Raw genomic sequence first — 18,277 nt, 5'->3', positions numbered from 1 at the left:
GAGTTCTCCTGCTTTAGGAGAAGATGTGTTTGATGTTTTATCATTCCTTCCTTCTCTTCCCCACCTCTTCTTCTCTCTCCTGCTCCTCTCCTCTCCTCCCCTCATTCTTTCTCATGCCTTCCCTTGACAACGACTAAACTCTTCCAGTTTTGTAAAATTCCAATAGCATTATATAAGCCCATGGTTGCTGCCTATTCTGTGACTGTGGACCCCAGGTAGACAAAATTTCATAAACGATCCATTTGGCTTTTCATCTTTAGCTGTATTAAAAAATTCCCAGGAGGAAACTAGTGATAGACACATCCAGGTATGCCTATGGTAGCATTTCTATGAATGGTAACATCATCAGGTTTCTGACTTAGTCAGTAGATTGATCCTTGATGGATTCATACTTGCCTTAATGGGAGATGGAAAAGGAAAAGGTAGGAGATACCGTCCTTGAAGGAAGTACGCACCTGGTACCTCTCTTTGGATCTGTACCTGGTTTGAGCTCTTGTGTGCCAACACCACCTCACCCACTCTCCTTCCTTCCTGTTAGGTAGTGAATATCGTCATCACATGTTTTCGTGACCATGAGGTTCTGCCCAAGCACTCATGGAATGAAACTTGTGAAACCATAAGTCAAGGTGAATCTTCTCTTCTGTTGTTTATATCACACATTCTGTCACAGTGATAAGAAAACATCTCGTGTGGCCAGACAGTATTCAGTTAAAATCACTGTTGAGGACACATAATGGTGGGGATTGTACTTCCACACTCATCCTTGCACACTCACTGTTTAACCAATGCCTGGAATACACAGTATTTGTTTAGTAAATCAACTGGTTGCGAGACTGGAGAAATTGGTGGTTATAAGCTATTTTTGCTCTTGCAGGGGATGCAATTCAGTTCCTAGCACCCATGTTGGGTGATGCACAAATGCTTGTAATTGGCTCCAAAGGATCGGATGACCTTTTCTAGCCCTTATAGACCTACCTTACACACACACACACACACACACACACACAAAATAAAAATAAAACAAATTACCTAGTTCTGTAATTACATTTCAGTATGAATCAAATCATTTTTAAGAAAGTCAGCTTTCTGAACATGGTAGTGTATGCCTTTTATCTCAGCACCCAGGAGGCAGAAGCATGTAGATCTCTGTGAGTTTAAGACCAGCCTGGTCTACACAAGTGAGTTTCAAGACAGTCAGGGACACACAGTGACTTGGTCTCAAAAAAAAATCTCAAAAACCAAATCAAACATACAAAAAGCTTGAAGTAGAACACTGAAGTGTCTGATGAATGAAGGGATTGAGGACACAGTTACCAAATATAAGGATAGATCTGGTTAGGTAGATAACATTGTGGCAATCAGAAAACTATGGTTGACAAGAGTTAATTACATATCTCAAAAAATTCAGTTGAAAAATTATAAATGTTTCTAAAACAAATGAAAGCTAAATTTGTGAGATGATGAATATTGAAATTATCTTTGTCTGACCATGACACTTTGTTTACATGTAGGCATACACAATGGTATGCATAGCTTCTTTCATGGATGATGAAAATAGCTCTAACATTTGACAAAAGTGATATTTGTAGAATTAGGAGCATATTAAAAACCATTGAATTGCAAACTTTAAATCAATAAATTCCATGATGTGTGAATTATACCCCAAAGGTCTGTTAAAAACAATACAAGTACCTGGTTATCATTCTCATTTTGTTACGTGTTCAGACTAAATGAGACAAAATTTACAGTCTGTCTAAAACAGGATAAACAATGTGAAAAAGGAGCTTCTACATACACTATGTACATTTTTCTGTTTACAAAAGTTCATAAAAAGAGGCAATATGTTATTATTGTCTTAAGACTTATATTTGACATTTGAATTACAGTCATTTCCCACAGAACAGGATTCCTGTGGTATCATTCTGAGTCTCATGACACGTCTTTGTTGAATCAGGAACCAGAAGCAGCCAAATACTTGTGGCAAAGCTACTGAGAAAGAGTGTTTTTGTGTGTACAAGAAACCTGACTCTTTCTTAGCCCCAGAGAAAATACTGGGTAGTCTTAACCAATCATAACGCCAGCGTTCCACTAATGGAATCATGAAGCAAGGACCAATAACCTCAAAAGAACAGACACAAAGGAGGCTAGTCTTCTTGCCTTTGAACAACGTCTCAGGAAATCAAACTGTGTGGGGAACATGACTCCAAAGCTAGATGACAAAGACATAGCTAGAATTTCTGGGACTCTCAGATCTCGGGAGACAATAACAACACTTTTGAGCAGGACAGTAGTTTCCAAACAATAATGTCTACACAAATCACTTGTAGATGTTAATAAATTTGCAATAATAATTCAGTTCACCAGCTGATGGTCATGCAGCTGGCCCATTATCCCTGTTTTTGGTGATAAAAGTTTGTTAGGGTTTGTGTTCCTTGTACCCCCAAACACATTATGCATACAAAATCTGCATAAATGTTGAAATTGAGATATTTTCCTCTATCTCTATGCGCTAATAAATACAGATTACACAATTGGAGTTCAATGTATATACGTGTGTGTGTGTGTGTGTGTGTGTGTGTGTGTGTGTGTGTGTGTGTGTGTGTGTTTGTGTGTGTATAAATGAATATACATGTGTTTGGAGTCCAGAAGTTGATGTTCAGTATCTTCCTCAAATGTCTTACTTTGTTTTAAAAATTTTTATTTTATGTGTATGAATGTTTTGCCTGCATATCTGCCTGCGTACCATAGTGCTTCTGGAGGCCAGAAGGTGTCAGACCCAGAGGAACTGGATAGACTTACAGATGGCTTCGAGCTGCCTTGTGGGTGCTAGGAATCTAACTCAGGCCCTAGAAGGGTAGCCTGTGCTCTTAACTGTTGAGCCATCTCCCCAGCCCTATCTTAATTTTGAAGATGACTCCCATTGAGTATATTACTCAACTAGATTGGCCAGCAAATCTCAGAGAACTTCATGTCTCTATTGCCACAATGTTGGAAATACAGGCATGAGCCAAAGCACTCATTTTTTTATATGGGTGCTGGTGATCCAAACTCAAGTCTCTCTGTTTATGCAGCGAGAATTTTATTGAATTGTTCTTGCCCCATAAAGAGTTTGAAACACAGAAATTATCATTAAATTTTACTCTAAGTTCTTTTTCTATGAGAAAGCAATCAAAGAGCTCTATTCTGTAATAACTTTGAAAAATTATATAGAAACAGTAGCTTCCTTCTAACTTTCAGAATTGCCTTTCAAGATTTTTTAAACTGCAGGAGCCAGTCGCTGTAAATGCAGAAACACCAATTTACTATTATGTATGCTCATTTGGAAATTCAATCTACTAAGAAACAAATATGTTAATTTTTGTGCGTGTGTGTCGAGGGGGGGGGCATCTCAAAAGCAGAACCCATGGTGATCTTGTGTCAAGACACTGGCTTCAATTCCCAGCACCAAAATTGAAGACAAAATGTCTAACTAAATGAACTGTTTGGGTAGACATATAAACCATTTTTTAATTATTTCTTTGATTTTCAAATTTAATATAATTACCTCATTTTCCCCTTCCCTTTCCTTCCTCCAAACTCTCCCATAAACTACTCCTTTATCCCTTTTCAAATTCATGATGACTTTTTTCATTAGTTGTTATATACATATACATATATATTCATAAATATAACTGGCTCGATCTCTATATTGTTAGTTGCATGTACGATTTCAGGGCTGAGCATTTGGTGCTGGATAACCAAGGTTTTAGAAGCCAGATGAGGTGGCACATACCTTTCATCTTAGTATTTGATAGGCAGGTCTCCGTGAGTTTGAGATTAACATAGTCTACATAGAAAATTCCAGGCCAGCTAGACCTACATAGTGAGACTTTCTCAAAAGTTTTCTCTAAAAACTTTTTAGATATCTCTTAACATAGACTCAACTATATCAGAGCATAGACAACACACATGAGTCAGTGAAGAATAAAAGATGCCTCTCTAAAAGCAGACTTTATTTATTTCCATGAGTCTCTATTTCTTTTCTTTTTTTAAGTAAATTTATTTTACAACGTCATTTAGTTCAACATAATAGCCACAGATTCCCCTGTTCTCCCACTCTCGCCCCCCTCCACCTCCCCCCAACCCACCCCCCATTCCCACCTCCTCCAGATCAAGGGTGAGACAGGTGAGACAGTCATTTGGCTTGATCTGTTTGGGAGGCAGCTGTGTGTTGTTGCCGGGTCCTGAGCTAGTTGCATGAGTTGGCTGTTTGAATCCTGGGACCTATGCAGGGACGCTTGGCTCGGTCTGGGAGAGTCTCTATTTCTTAAGAATAATTCTTTAAGAATTTCATACAATATCACATTCTTTTCCATTCCCCAATTCTGCTCCGGCACTCTCAACTTTCTCCTCACCAAGCTTCATGTTCTTTCTCTCTCTTAGAACAACATAACAACAACAACAACAACAACAACAACAAAAATATCAAAACAAAAAAATTGGGGGGGTGGTAAACACTGAAAAAAAAAAGGAGTCTAATTTGTGCTGATCAGCTACTCCTGGACATGTATGTATAGGGTCTGCCATAAAGTGTGATTGGTTTACCCAATGCCACTCCATTGAAGAAAACTGACTTGCCCTATCCTGACAACTATCAATTGATAACAGTAGTTGTTGGCTAGTTAGGGGACAATATGACCACACTGTCTTCTCCGTGGTGGGATTTTGTCTGGCTTGAGCTTGTGTAAGCGTTTGTGTGTTCTCCCTCAGCCTCTGTGAGTTCATATGCTCATCTAACCTGCTGCTTCTTTATAGCCATCCACTACTGTTGGCTCTTAAAATCTTCCTCGCTCCTCTTCCACATAGATTCTTGAGCTCAGAGGGAAAGTTTGTGATAAAGACATCCCATTGAGACCTGAGCACTCTGCTATTTCTAGCTCTATGCACATTGTCCAATGGTGGGTCACTGTGCTGATCAGCATTTACTGCAATAAGCTTCTTTGATGAGAGTTGAGGAATGCACTGATCTATGGGTAGAGCTCTGTCATCAGAAGTCACTTCATTGTTCTGTAAAAATGGATTTTAAGTCCAAGATTTCCTGTTTAGGACTTTCATTTTGATGCATTATGGGCATGGTCCTTCTGAAACAATGCAAATTTTATGAGGACCCCAGAAATGAGGAGAGATAGAGAAGAAGATGACACCAGTTCGAAAACTGACCTGAGAGAATATGCATGTCCTGTTGTGCACTAAAACTTTGGGTCCCATGGAAAGCACAATCTTTAGGTGTTTACTTATTATTTGGAGGGAAAGAATATTCTCTGCATGCATTGTGGTTTGTCGTCAGTCCAATGTCATTTATTGACTATGTAAAATACGACTTGAATAATGAAAATAACTGCTACAAAAATATGATTTCATCACATCATTTTCGGTGCTTCCCCAATTGAAGTAAATGTGACGTTAGAAACCAAAAGTGCATTCTTTTCTGAGAATAAATACCTCTCTAGATGAGCAGCCAGTGCAGATACCAGGCCAACCAATGGGTGCTGAAATAAGTTCAGCAGTCCAGGAACATGTTGTTGATCTTGGCCATCCCTCCAGGAATGTTTGCTCATGTATTCAGGGTGGAGCTGCCTTTAACTTTTCTTTCCCTGGGCAAGATGCTTAAACGAAAACTTCTTTTGCAAACCTCCTATCCATAAGTGGTTATTCCCCGAAGCGATTATTTTAAAAGTTCTTTAGAACTTTAATGAATTTTCTGTAAAATCCCAGCGTTTGATCTGAGGGATATGAAAACACAATAATTGCTTAGGTTGCAGTAGTTTTAGATCCACCATTCTTAAGGGTACTTTTTTATTGCAAGTACTTATAGAATTAATGTTGGTTCAACACTCTATTAAAAATTATTTTATGCAGCTCATCCATGGAAGTAGGTAGGCTAACTGCAGATCTTTATCTCTCCCTCTATTCCTTAAGGTCCAATTTACCAGTCTAATCCAGATCTGGTATAGATCACATGATGTGTACTCAACTTCCCCTCGGCATCATCTCTAAAAAATTACTGTGGAACCTCTCCTCCAACCACCTTTGCCTGCACTCCTTGCTTTATTCTAGCAACTTATTCCAGCCCATATTCTCAGGAAATCCTCAGGCCATTCCCACCAGGGAAATGAGTAGGCTAACTGCATTAATACCTCCTTTCCTCCGAATCCAATCCCCCAGTCTCATCCCCAGCCCTAAGTCCTACTGCCGTCTTTTCTCCCTCCCTGATCTGCATCTCCAATGGGCCACACAGACCTTCTCTTCCCACTCTCTTTCAACCTTTTCATCTCATTATGCTAACCTCCACTCGGGCAGACGTTCTGTAGGAAACCAACTTAGGAACTCCAGGAAACTGAACACCTCACTACTGAATGAAAAATTGGTCAAGACAGAGATAAAGAAATTAAAAACTTTTTAGAAATTAATTAAAATACATATACAACATACCCAGACTTACAGGACACAGGATACAATGAAGGAGGCTCTAAGCAAATGCATAACACCAAGTACCTACATTTTGAAAAAAGAAATACAGAGAGAGATCTCATACTAGTAACTTATTTGAACACCTGGAAGCTATAGAACTGAGAGAAAAAAATTTACACCCAAAAGGAGTGGATGGTAAGATGTGATCAAACTCAAGCTTGAAATCAGTAAAACAGAAATAAACACACATTACAAAAAAATCTGTGAGGCAAAAAAATGCTTCTTTCAGAAAAATCAAACCCTTATCCAAATTAACTAATTGATATATATATAGAGAGAGACTATACAAAATGAAATGGGAGACATAACAACAGACACTGAGGAAATCCAGAGAATCACAATGATATACTTAAAAAACTGGGAGAAGACACTTGGGGGTGGTCTAGAAACAATGCAGTGAGGATATGAAGTCTTAACAGGTCATCTTCTTAGGCGAGGCTTCCAGTGACTGCTGCCTCTGGAGTTCCAAGGAGGGTGTTGGATCCCTAGAACTGGAGATACGATTGGTTGTGAACCATGTTTGCCAAAGCCACAAGTTCTCTTAACTGCTTAGCCATCTCTCTAGCTCCTTTCACAGAAACATTCTGAAGGAGGGAGGATCATGTTTGGAAACAATGAAGTAAGATGGATGCAGTTGGACGGTCAGGGTCTCATTTGCACTGTGTTCTCTGCTTATTCTTGTCATGGTCACCAAATCATTGACAAGAAGCAACTGAAGTGAAGAAAGATTTATTTGAACTTATGGTTTGAGGGGATACAATCTGGCATTGTGGAGGCATGGCAGGAGATGGCACATGGCTTCAGGAGATGGCACATGGCTTCAAGTTCCTGAGATTCCTCACTTCTTTGTCTCTCAGCAGAACCTAGAGACCAAATAAGCAGCTAGGCTCTTAATTACCCAATGCTGGCTAGCTAAGTTCAAGGCAATGTTCCCCATTGGGAACCACAAGCTCTAACACATGAGCTTCTAAGAGACACTCTACATTTAAGCTGTAGCACCAACTAACACACACACACACACAAATCATATATTTCATCTCCTTTTTATGAATGTATACATACATAAAACTCTAAGCTTTATTTCTCTGAAATGTTCATTCTCATATTAATATGTTTTTTTAAAAAACATGTTAAATAATCAAGATATGGCATCACAACAGTGAACACTTAGAAAATAGAAGAAGAACTAATATGTGAATGTGTTGTATTTCAGAAGCTTCAGGTGATATTTTATTTACAGTTAGTCTTTGCTTTCCTCATATAGTAAAAGAGCAAGTGAATAAATCAATTTATGTTTAAGCTTTAAAAGACGTTACAGACCGTAGTTATACCCAGGTTACTATGGCTATTGCAGAAGAGTAAAATTATATGCTACTTATTTATTTTTATAAAGAAATCAATGAAAGCAATTTTACTTGAGCTGTGATTTTCAAAATTATAAGCAACTACTTCAGATTCCCTGTATAACCAATTCCAAGATGAGTATAATGTGATCATCAGAAAAGCTTTATCCAAACAAGCTGTTAAAGAAAATGTGTTTAGGCATCACAGAGAGTTTATACACATTAGCTTTTCTATAAGTAAAGAAGCATGCATAAAAACAGTGACAGACCTACATGATAGCCCATTTTCTAGAATAGCACTTTTTGTGTTAGGATGTTTTAATAATGTATCTTCAATGTTGGCTTGGAGAAAATATCTATAATAATAACTCATATCACACACTGAGTCCTTGCTAGGAACCAGATGCGGCACCAAAATCATTCTATGAATCACTCATTTCATAATGCAACACACTCTGAAATCTAGCTGTTCTTTTGTTGTTTAAAGGTCTAGAAACTGAAGCTTTAGGTGTTTGTATAACTGGCTCAGATGTACAGCATTAGCAAGTATTTTTAATCACACTTGAATCCAAAAATCCAGATTTCAAAATACAGTGTCTATTGTTTGTTGATTGTTTCTATATTCTTTTCATTGTTATCATCATCCCCCTTTTCCTCCTCCTCCTTTACTATGTGTGTGTGTGTATATATACATATATATACACACACGCTATATATATATATATATATATATATATATAGCGTGTGTGTGTGTGTGTGTGTGTGTGTGTGTGTGTGTGTGTGTGCGCACGCGCATGCGCCCGCGCGCATCTGAAGGTGTGCAAGTGAGTCAGTTCTCTCTCCACTGCTGGTTCTGAGGACTGAATTCAGGTTATCAAACAATCAGAGTAAGGACTTTTATACTCTTAGTCATCTTACTGGTGCTATTTTTGATCTATTTAAATGACTTCTTCACTCAGGTGTGAGGTTGGATGCTGACAAGTCAATTCTCACTTCATGAGCAGTGGAACAGCTTATGTCTATGCTTAAGTCATATTTCCCTTAGACTTCCCCACTCTGCTCTCTATCAACTTCAGTTATCCCAGGGGTAAGTGTTAGAGAACCAGGGAAATCCCCATTGTCCTGGAGCACCAGAAATTATTAAGCTAGCCAGTCACAACAACAACAACAACAACAAACAACAAACAAACAAAAAACAAAACAAACATACAAAAACCTTAGCACACAGGAAATCTTATCTCTCTGGCCACACATGAGCTGCTTCTCCATTTCCAACCCGGTGTTTTTCCTTCCCAGGGAGCAAACCTCCTTCCCCTGTGTGGCAGCGGGAGTTATAAGCCACCGAATTCTGTCTTTCATCTATGGACCCATCCTCTTTGTGTTGTGCCTTTACCATAACAGCAGTCTTAAATCTTACCAAACACAGGGCCCACCTCTTCCACCTCTGTCCTCCCTCCCAACTTGAGAATGCATCATGAAAGTATTTAAACAGTTATTTATCACCTTAGATCAGTTACAGCCAAAAGCACTAGACCAGGAATATAAATTATAAGTCAGTTAATCATCTTTCCCATATATATTAGGTTGGCCTTGGTTCTTATTAGCTAGAATTTGTTGCAAGCATTTCACCAAGATCTTTTTTCCAGTGTAGGAGCATAGATAATATTTAATATAGCATTAAAATTAATAAGGCAAAAAAGGAGGTTATGAAATTAATAAAACGAGCAGGCTTTAAATAACATAATAGTTTCTGTTACATTTATGAATAATACATTGTTAAGCAAACTTATCAGAAAAGTAAAAGGATTGTTATTATGTATGAATACCAAAAGGAAAATATGAAGTAACTAATAGGAAATATGAAAAGAGAATAATATCTTCAAGCAGGTTCCTTGCAGTTCAGCAGAGTTAAATGTATTAGTGATGATTCCCTTTGAGGATGGAGAAGATGTATATTAGCAGGGTAGCCAGCAGTGAATTTCTTTAGCAGAGTGATAGCAGATTAGAAAACTTTGTGAAGAGACAAATTAGAAATCTTTGAAGGTTTGATCCATGAGGTATCTATGCCAACTACCCAACTCTGGCTTTGTCATACACAGATGGTTGTGAACAGAAGTTAATGAGCAGTGTGTCTGTATTCTGATAAAACTCTGCTTGTAAGAACTGACTGTAGGTTGGTTGTATGTTATGTTATATGTTATATTTTGCTACTCCTGGTCAAATATTTTGAATTATGACTTTTCATTCTCTTTCATCTATGATGCACTGACATTTACATAAAGAATCACATGCCAGCTTAAAAAAAAAAACAAAAAAACATAAGACCGGTTTAATTAATCACAGGAATTACCTCTCTTTTAGCAGCTTATTTATTAGTTCTTTGAAAATAGTTTACTTTGATCAAATTTACCTTCCATGCCTCCCCAAAACCTCCCATATGTAAATCTTCCTCCCTAGCCTTCCCACTCGGTCCTTTTTATTTATTTTTTAAAGATGATACTGTCTCACAGCAGATGTCTTGGTCCTCTGGCTCTTATGATAATGTGTCAGAACATATAATTTATTCAACTTTACGTGCATAACGTCTATCACTATGCCTGGTTCCTAGTAGATTCTTATGCTTATAAAATAAGAATAGACATATATCTCAGTCAGTTGGCATCTTGAAACCTTTTGGAATCTGAATCGAAGGGCCCTGCCTAAGGCTAAGCTGTATGAGCAGCCCCGAATCTTTTAGAACAACTGATAAGCTCTAAATCTTTGTGTGTGTTTCGCTCTCAAGCTTACAGCATGGTAAGACACTGTGTAGTTCATTCCTCTGGGTCTGTACTTACTTTCATTGTGCGTTGGCTTGTTCACTCTTGGGCATAAGAAAGCAAGCTGGAAAATGAAGATGATGATGACAGACTGTTTTTCTTGTCTGATACCTGCTTGTTTTTGTTTACCACAGTCTGGGAACAGGATGCCTGTAAAGATATGTGTAGATAAGCTACCAAGAATGAAATCCCAATTTAGACTTGGCAGAGAGTGAGTTCAGTTGCTCCCCAAATGCCTTTTACAATGTGCTGACTGTAAAACTTTGAAAAGAAACCACTGGTAATAACAAGAAATTAGGCCCTGGTTAGAAACATATTACTGCTTTGCCAAATCTCTCTGTGGAATTTAACTGCTACGTATTTTAGGCTAAAGAAAACGAGATCTTCTGCATTTTGGCCAAATTTGATTTGGGTTTCAAACGATCTCAGAGGAAAATTTTAGCTGATAACTCATTTTATGTGATTTGTTTCACATGTAGATGTATTTACAATATGCTTGGGAAATACATATTTTTTTTTTCTGGTTAAAAAAGTTTTAAAAGCACATCTAGTTCTACAAATAACTGATAGTTCCTGGGGTGGGGATTCTAGTTGTCTTAGGGGGTAATAACAGAAGTAGATACATAAAAAGGTTGATATTTTTGGTTACTGGATTGAGCGGTGAGTACATACTGGACTAAGCAAGTGGAATAAAGACTACAGAGAAGAATAAAACAAAACAAAACCTCAGCAATCTCCACTGAAACATCTGGAAACATCTAGAACCTCATTCTAAATTAATACTTCATTCTCTAATACTGCTTGTGGTTTCTGGGTATATTCACTGAGCCTCATAGAGACCTAATTCCTGCTATATTTGACATTTCAAGAAATATTCTGTCGGTTCATTATTTCTATTTCATTTTCTATGGAATGATAAAATGGGAAAACAGACATCTAGGATTGTACCCTTGAATGCAGTGAAACAAGGTATAACCAGGAACAAATCTATATTTCTCTAGCAATTTGGAATCTACCACACTGATTCAGTGAACATATTGTGATCACTAATACCCCAGGAAACACTTCATTGGATTTTCACATACACACAGACACAGACACAGACACAGACACAGACACAGACACAGACACACACGCACGCATGCACGCACGCACGCACGCACGCACGCACGCGCGCACACACTTCTAGGAAAGTATTTTGTGCCAAGGATAGACTACAGTGATAATTTACACATTTGACAGATATTACCTGGAGTGCTCACTTTAGAGAAGTAGCTGAAAGTACTTTTAAAACATTCTAATTCTTAGTCCTTTCTCTGGAGGGGCTGAGCCAACTGTAAAAACAATTTACAATTGACGTTGTCACATGATTTGTTCTCACACAATTCTCCTCCCAAATTCCAAGAAAGATTAATATGTGTGATAACCCTGAACACTGACTTCTGTAAGTTTTACCTTTATGATCGCTCATGTCGTTCATCTCAGTTCATGTTTTCTGTATTTTTCCTCAGTCACTTCCCGGCAATTTTGCTAACTCCTAAAGTAAAAGTCTTTAAAGGAGATTATCCTGTGTGCTCTAAACTAATTGCCAATCTAGGAGCTGCGAGTGAGCAAAAACAAGCATATGTGCAGCAGCAAATGATTTCATTTTAGCTAATTTAAATACTCCTGCTTTAATGATAGCACTGATTGATAGTTCGTTGTCACCACTGGGAATTTTTATTATAAACACTCTTTGCATTTAAGGAATAAATCCATTGCAAGTTTTTATTTATATATTATACTAAGAAAGCTTAAATACAAACATTTGTCATAGCAATTCTGATAGTCACTGCATATTTGGAAGGTCATAATGGTTGCTATAAATGTTTGATCTAAAAAAAAACACAAAAGAGGAGGAATTTTATTTTGAATCAGAGTTTCAAAGTTTTCAGTCTGTGGTCAGCTGTCTGTCTCCCTCACTTAAGAGTGCAGGGATGTAATACATTATGGTGGAAAGGTATGAGGGAGTAAGATGGTTTATCGCAGAACAGAAAGGAGGCGTGTGTGTGTGTGTGTGTGTGTGTGTGTGTGTGTGTGTGTGTGTGTCAGAGAGAGAAAGAGAAGGGGGGGTTAGTGGGGCAGGAAGAGAATGAACCCAGCCACAGAATATCCTGTGGTGATATGCTCTCAGTGATTAGAGACCTAATTCCTTTATCCTGATCCTACCTCCTATTAGGTAATTTAGTATGAACTTAAATTAATTTGTGGATGATAGGAAGAACTTCAGGATACCATCATCTCTCAGTAGAGCCACCAGCTAGGGAATAAACCTTCAACATATAAGCATTTCTGAGGGAAACTCATACCCAAACAACAACACGGCATCCTGATATTTCAACAGAAAATGTCTAACTATATATTTATATTATATAAATTTATTATATACAAATAAGTGCACAGAACAAAAATATCTGAATTTTCATAACTTAATAACTCATATATCATAATAGGTTATAGTTGTAAGTGTGAGATTACTTTTTCAAAAATATAGTAGTGTTAAGTTTTGATTTTATTCTTCTGGCTTCCACTTTTTACTAAGCAAGTGAAGAAACAAGTAGAAATAAGCTACCAATATTCTTAAGTTTAATTAAAATTTGTGTTTTGCATTTATTTATTTACTTTCTAGTGTGATTGTCAGGGGTGGAGATGTCATAGTGCATGTGTGGAGGCCACAGGACAGGTTGTGAGAGCTGGTTCTCCCCATCCACCATTTGGCTCTTGGAACTGAACTTATATCATCAGACTTGATTGACATAAAGGGCCTTTGCTCACTGAGCCATCTTACTGGTTTGTCTCTATTAATTTACGTTTTTATATGGGAAAAATATTAGCAGTTTTTGATATCTATATTATAAGGCCTGTATATTAATATATTCATAGTTATAAAGAAGAAATCTCTGCTGAGTATTAATCTTCCTCTTAGATTTCCGTTTACATTTTAGAGTAGATAGCTGCTGTTAATAATAAGAAAATAATGTTAATTGGTAATGAGAATGCAACTAATTTGCATTACATTTGGAAATAAGGAACCCATTTAGAACCTAATCTTCCTGTTAGCCAATAGATTATTTTACCAACAGCATTCAAGACCAATATAGAAAGAATTGTAGTATATGCAACAAACTATCAGTCATATACATAATCAAATGTATCAATTCATATAAAAACACTTATTTTTCCGATTAAAGTATATAGAATTTCCAGGTATAAAATGAAGACTTTCAAAGTTTACAAGGGTATCAAATAACATATCCTAAAGAACGCTGATGTTGGTACCAGAAAGACATATGTTCCGATTTGTACTCTACCATGACATGCAATGTGACACAGGGGAAATATTTCAGCTCTAAAGCTTTAATTTCCTTATCTCTTCAATCGCTAACATTCAGCACTTCCTTTTGGCTGTAAGTCTAAAGAGATATAAATGACCTGGTTTGAATAATTTCATTGTATTCAGTAGCTACCTGACATTCGTGAGTTCAACATTGTTTTGTTGGGTTGCTTTTTTTTTTAGCACAGTCTTTTATGATGATTTTCAGTGTCTGTTGTCATTTGACAGGCACTTGGTTACATGCTTTGAGTCAGGGAATACACAAAGCATTAAGAGAAAGAGGAAGCAAAGCAGAGCAGTGGTGGCACATGCCTTTAATCCCAGCACTTGGGAGGCAGATCTCCGTGAGGCTGGTTTACAGAGTGAGTCGCAGGAAAGGCTCCAAAGGCTCCAAAGCTACGCAGAGAAACCCTGTCTTGAAAAACCAAATGAGAGAGAGAGAGAGAGAGAGAGAGAGAGAGAGAGAGAGAGAGAGAGAGAGAGAGAAACAATATAGAAGCACAAGCACAGGATTGACAGGATTGAATACTTAGAAGTAGTTCTTTGAAGCTTCCCCAGCCCCAGTTCACGTGTGTGTGTGTGTGTGTGTGTGTGTGTGTGTGTGCCTGTACACCCTGCAGCCAGAAGATGGTATTGGGTGTTTTCCTTTATTGCTCCTCATGTTATTCTCATTTTCCCACAAAGTCTTTCTAGAGCTTCTGAAATAGTAATCATTATCACTTTTTATTTTTAGTGAACCTAGGCTTGTTTTTAATGTGATTCTATCTTCCCTAAACAACCAGCCTCTCTCCTGTTTTCTCTTTTGGCCATTTTGAGTTAGAATCAGTTGTTTACTTACTGCCCTCAGCCTTAACCCCATCCCCAGATCCCTCCAGCTCCTAGTTATGACATCAAAACAATGGCCTCCAAATGCATATCTGTAATTTTGTACTCTCCCATGTCAAGGTTTGTTTAAATGCAGTCTACTCTTTTAATGCTGCCAATACAACTTTTAAATTCAACATAAATAGAAGTAAATTTTAAACCTCAGTCCTTCCCAAAATGTTTCTTTTCCTCTAATGTTTACTTTTAATACTAGTATACCATTATTATTATTATTTATTATTATTATTATTATTATTATTATTATTATTATTATTATTATTTACTTTTCAGTGGCTTTAAGGAAATGCCAAAGATCATTAACATGAAAAGAAAAGACTTAATTTGGCTCACAGTTGTAAGGCTCCAGCCTGTGGATTGTTGGTCTATGTGATTGGCCTCCGGACATACAGAATATCATCGTCATATGAGGATGCGGCACAGCGAGTTGCCAGGACACAGATGAGAGGAGCGAGGAAGGTACCTCAATCCCTTTTGAGGATAATTCAATAAACTTCTTTTGGATTATTCAAACTATCAAACGTATTAAATAGACCTGATGTTCTTAGCAGGTACATGGCAGACTGAGCCCTCAGTTATATGACATCATCTGCATTATGGCTTCCTTCTGTTACCTGAGCCTCCTAAACTCTCTTTATCTTAATTCTGTGGTATTGTTGAGGTATAGAATCTTCAGCCTTCTCTTGATTTGGTGATTCTCCTTTATAACTTACAGTCTGTTCTGAGACGAGATTAATCGTTCAGTTGTTCATCAATAAATCAACCCTATGATCTGTTCCTGTCATTTGCATGTTCCTCTACCTCATTGATTTTAATAAGGAGAAAGATGAGAAGAGAGATGCCATGAATGTCATTTTATTTCTAGGGTTTGATATGGAGCTAATGCATGCATTAAATCTTTATGGTTATCAGCTTTTACTTACATTTGGAATACTGAGCAAGTACAAGAAGTGAATAGTTCCAGTCCTTGTATTCAGTTAAAACCTATCATGCGTAAAACTTTCACAAACAGGAGTATGCTTTAATTTCTAAAACAATGTCCATTAGGTTTGAACTCCCTACTCCATTTTGTTTCAGGAGGAATTCTCTAGATCTAATCAGAATGCTTCCTGTCCAAATAGGCCCCCTTTGGTTAATCTTTAACCATTGCAGGAGGCCAATTAGAAGCCACTTGTTAATGTTTTCTTAGAGAATTAAGAATCTGCGATAAACTATCAGAATAATCCTGCTAGGCAACTCAAGAACTTCTGTGACTGTTGAGAGCGGCCCCCAGGGACAAATATTTGGCACCTATTTCTTCTCTGGGGTACTCATGATAACACAGAAGGACCCCTCATTAGGTAAGGAATAGGCTAACACCTCCAATACACATCTTATTTTGGTTGGCTGCCATCTAATTGACTGTTAATCTTTTGAAAAAAAAATTGATGACTCTTCTGCTCCTACCATGACTTGTTTTGAAAACAGCAGACTCAAGAAAACTTACTCCAAATTTGTACATCGATTATGCTCCAGTTACACCAAAGGAGTCACTAATATCTTCGGTGGAAGCAACTGTTTTAAATGACTCAGGAAACATCGCCAGTTTGCTCAATAATAATTTTATTTCCACAATCAAATTTTGATGTGGTCATAAAATTATTATCAGAACAATAGTGGAGCACACTGAATAATAGATTTTATTGGACTTAAAAAATTAGTTGGTGCCTTCTAGAAGTGGCTTTACATACATCTTTCTTTCATAGTTGAATTTCTGAGATAGAAAAGTCAATTTTTTCATGGATCAGGTGCCGGAGGCAGTTACTTCCAAATGAATAAGGATATCTGCAGAAATGCCTCAATCATCACTACTAATTTTAGTTTAATCGAATGACACATTCTGTATATTACTCAAGTGGAATATAGTCACTATGTCTACTGAAATAATTTAAAGGTTTTGCTGTTCAGTTTTCATTGTAGAACCTCTTCTTCTTGTTTATGAATTGATTATTCATGAAATTGTGTGTTTCTTCTGGTGTCTATGTGTGTGTTTCATGAGTGTGTGTCTATATACATCCCTGTATGCATTTGTATTTTTAATGTTTCTTCAACTAAAAGGAACCAACAGGTAAATGAGTGTAAAAGTGTACATATAATTTACCCCCTTTTGTTATATATATATATATATATATATATATATATATATATATATATATATATGGAGCAAGTCATGTACACTGTTCCATACACGTGTACACAGATCATGGATTTATTTTCACATTAATATTTTAATATTTAGAAGCAGTTTTTGTTTGTTTGGTTGTTTTTTGTTGTTGTTGTTTTGTTTTCGAGACAGAATTTCTGTACGTAACACTACTGTTGGCCCCAGAACTCGCACTGTAGATCATGCTGGTCTCCAACTTACATAGACCTGCCTACCTCTGGAATTAAAGTGCTGGAATTAAAGGCGTGTGCCACCATCATCAAGTGTAGAAGCCGTTTTTGTTCATTTGTTTCTAGCTCATAACATCACATTGAGTAGAAGCATTATGGTTTAATCTTATCACTCCTCTTAATTTAGAAGTAGAGATTATTTAATGATGGATGCTACAATGAACAAGTATTTATGCATATTGTTGCAAAGATATGCTGGCATGTATACGGGACCAAGTATTGTAGGTGAAAGAGTAAATATGCTTGAACTTCATTTCAAATTGCAAACTTGTTCTCTGCAGTTAATCAGATTCTGTATCCAGTGTCCTACTTCACTAGAGCCTTGAAAAATCAAATGTATTTTACTATTTAAATTCTGTTAATGTTAGGATTAAAAAGTAATAATTGAGTTGATAGTTTTTCAAACTCTGGTTAAGAGTAAATATTGCTTATATAGTTAAAAGCCATTGGATCTAAATTTCTGGTAAAAATGAACAATATGCTTTGCTGGCTTATTTTAGACTTGTCTTTATTAATGGCATGGAACTTCTGTATGTGAGAAAAAAAACTCAATTTGGCATCTAGTTACTAATTTTGTATATGGTGGCACTTGACAGACCTAAATTGTTGACACTGTTATACAGTAGTAGTAAGCCTAGTTTTTTTTTTTGTTTTTTGGGTTTTTTTTTTTTTCATAATTTTTATGTTTTTGTTCTGGGAGATTTTGTTCTTAAATTATTAAAAGATGTTTCCGTCTACTCTTTAGTTTGACTACCTTAGCCACACTATCTCATTTAGTTTATTAGTCTGGCAGAATTAGTGGTTCTGCCGTAAGTCCCTGACACTGATTGACTTAAGAACATTTGTTTTTTCCCTATTTTGGAACCCAGCAATCAGAGATCGAGGAGCTGGTGGAATGGCTTGCTTTGGCAGAGCCAGGC

At 37.0% G+C, this 18,277-nt stretch overlaps 1 long non-coding RNA gene across 1 annotated transcript in view; it reads right to left on the bottom strand.

Annotated features, from left to right (window-relative positions):
* Positions 1 to 18,277, bottom strand: part of LOC143269330 (uncharacterized) — a 74,845-nt gene that overhangs the window by 27,962 nt on the left and 28,606 nt on the right. The window contains exons 2-3 of the long non-coding RNA XR_013045726.1: positions 11,919 to 12,003; positions 10,688 to 10,819 (exon numbers count right to left, since the gene is read on the bottom strand). This is a non-coding gene — a long non-coding RNA (uncharacterized LOC143269330). The remainder of the gene's footprint in view (positions 1 to 10,687; positions 10,820 to 11,918; positions 12,004 to 18,277) is intronic.

The sequence above is a fragment of the Peromyscus maniculatus genome, chromosome 18 (genome assembly GCF_049852395.1).
Source record: "Peromyscus maniculatus bairdii isolate BWxNUB_F1_BW_parent chromosome 18, HU_Pman_BW_mat_3.1, whole genome shotgun sequence".
Taxonomy (NCBI): domain Eukaryota; kingdom Metazoa; phylum Chordata; class Mammalia; order Rodentia; family Cricetidae; genus Peromyscus; species Peromyscus maniculatus.
Note: the sequence above shows the minus strand (reverse complement) of the source record. Positions and strands in the feature narration are given on the sequence as shown.